The following is a 2,945-nucleotide window of genomic DNA, read 5'->3' as shown; positions in this document are numbered from 1 at the left end:
TATACTGGGGATCAGGCAGTAGGCAGGGCCCTAGAACTCCCAGGATAATATGCCTTTTGCCTTCAGCTACCAGAGTGGATAGAGAAGGACCATCAGGTTGGGGCAGGGTTAGGCTGTCTGAGCTCAGATTCTCCTTGGGCGGGGCTTGCTCAGCTGTTGTGGGGCATGGGGGTATGGTTCCCGGGTCAATGGAGTTCTGTTCCTAGGAGGATTATGGTTGCCTCTTCTGTGTCATGCAGATTGTCAGGGAAGTTGGGGAAAGCAGGCAGTTATAGGCCTCACCCAGCTCCCACACAACCCAAAAGGCCAGTCTCACTCCATCATGCCCACTCCCCCCAACCCAACAGCACCAAGTTTGTTTCCAGGCAGTGAGTGAGCAGAGCTGAGAATTTACCTCAGGCTACCAGCCTCCCAGCTGAGAAAGCAAAAAGGGCTTCCGTGCCTCCCTGCTTGTCAAATCTGCACACTAGATTCATGCCCTTCCCCGAGTTTGGCCAGGAAGTTTCATGTCTGGTTGGAGTTGTTAGAAAGTTCATCTGGAGGTTTCCATCTCTGTGTGGTCTACTACCGGTTCCTCTGTCAGCCCTCCCAAAGGACCCCTGTGAGACAAGTCAGAAATGGCTTCCCAGAGGACCCAGAGAGCCCACAGGGCTTTTCCCATTCCTTCCTCTACCCCTTTATTTTGCTCAGCTCTCTAATTTGACTCACCTCCACGTAAAGTCAAATCCTGTCCCGTGAGCTAGACACAGGTTCCCCAGTGAGGGTGTGGATTCATGTGTGGACAATCCCTCCTTTCCCACTTTCATAGCTCGGGCATTCACAATATTTGGGGTGTCTCCTAGGTCCTGCAGGAGCAGTCTGCTTCTTTCAGAGGATCTGTGGATTTTCTCTTCTTTTCTGGTGTATTCCTGTAGTAGTTTTGGAGCAAAAGTTCATGATGTGAGTCTCCACCCACTGTTTTGTTCATCTGAGTGGGAATTTCAATCTAGTCCTGCCTCCTATCTGCCATTTTCCCCTAGAATTTCCATGTCTTGTTTCTTTAGGCTGTAATTCATGGTGTCTTGTTTCCTTATGTGCCTGCTTATCTGCATATGCAGGGAATAGCATTTAAAAAAGTATTAATGGGAATTATTTGAAGCCTACGATTAAGGCATCTTATTCCAAAGAGTGAGCTGGGTCGCAACCTGGTTTCCAGTCTCCTGGATATAACCAGGGAAGCTCAAGCCAAAATCTTAGTTTAGGAGTTGGAGAAACGATAGTTTATATATTGCATTTTACATAAAATCAAACTCCTATTTGGAGGAAGATGCTATGCACATACCATGATCTTAGAAAGGAAACCCAAAGAAGTGAGTTTAGCTTTAGGGGCTAAAGTTCCCCCAAGGGTGTTGGGATTTTTGAAAATTGAGATGATTTACGGCTTTTTTCCTTTATTGTGCTAATGTGATGTATTACATTGATTGATTTTTTTGTATGTTGAGCCATCTTTGCATTCCAAGGATAAATTCCACTTGGTTGTGGTATATAATCCTTTTAATATGCTGTTGAATTTGGCCTGCTAATATTTTGTTGAGGATTTTTGCATTCATATTCATAATAGATATTCATCTGCAGTTCTCTTCTTTTTGTAGTATCTCTGGCTTTGGTATCAGGATAATGTTGGCCTGGTACAATGAATTAGGAGATACCCAACTGATTTTTGTATACAGTAGTTCCCCCTCATCCATGATTTTGCTTTTTGTGGTTTCAGTTCCCTGTGGTCGGTAAATTGCAGTCTGAAAATATTAAATAGAAAGTTCCAGAAATAAATTTAAAGTTGTACACTATTCTGAGTAGCGTGATGAAATCTCACACAATCTTGTTCAGTCCCTTTCAGGACGTGAATCATCCCTTTTCCACCTTATCCACACTGTATGTGCTACCTGCCCATTAGTCACTTGGTAACTGTCTTGGTTATCAGATCTACCGTCGCAGTATCACAGTACTTGTATTCAGGTAACCCTTATCTTACTTAATAATAGGCTCAGGGTGCAAGAGGAATGATGCTGGCAATTTGGATATGCCACAGAGAAGCTGTGAAGTGCTTCCTTTAAGTGAAAAGGTGAAAGAAAGTTCTTGGCTTAATAAGGAAAGAAAAAAATTGCTGAGGTTGCTAAGATTTATGGTGAGAACGAATCTTCTATGTTATCATGATAAAGGAAAAATAAATTAGTGCTAGTTTTGCTATCACACCTCAAACTGCAACTGTTATGGCCACAGTGAGTGATAGCACACAGTTAAGATGGAAAAGGCCATTAATTTGTTGGTGGAAGTCATAAGCAGAAACTCATAAACTCATAATTTCCAATTGATGGCAATTGGGTTCAGTACTATTTGAAGTTTTGCGCATCCACTGAGGGTCCTGGAATGTATCTCCCATGGATAAGGAGGACTGCTGTATTGCTTTTCTATCCTACAGTTTTGCAAAACTCAATTTCTAGTTCTAGTTCATGGCTTAACCTGTAGAAATAGGTGGGACTGACACCCTCATCACTTGGCTACAGAGGCCCTGCCTGACTTCTAGGGAGGGCTGAGGCAGAGGATTCCTTCTGGATGTAACCCATGGTACTGGAGTAGCCACAGGTCACATCCATTTTTTTATTTCATTTCAGTTTCGTTATTTCATTTCAATTTCATTTCATTTCATTTTTCATCTTATAAGATGAAATAGTACCAGAAGCTGAGAACCCTTTTTCCTCTGAGGGTTGTTAAGTCTCAGCAAACATTACACCATGGGCACATGAACATGTGCTTAGACATGGGTGTCCTGTTCTATAAGAGATTTGTGTCAGTATTGTACAGGCTGGGTAGGGAAAAGGGTTTTCAGTGACTCTTTTTCATTTATGAAAAGCATATTAATAAGGGTGATAGTGGTTTTTTGTTTTTTGTTTGTTTATTTGTTTTGA

Source organism: Mandrillus leucophaeus, unplaced genomic scaffold, assembly GCF_000951045.1.
Source record: "Mandrillus leucophaeus isolate KB7577 unplaced genomic scaffold, Mleu.le_1.0 Scaffold1050, whole genome shotgun sequence".
NCBI lineage: Eukaryota > Metazoa > Chordata > Mammalia > Primates > Cercopithecidae > Mandrillus > Mandrillus leucophaeus.
Note: the sequence above shows the minus strand (reverse complement) of the source record.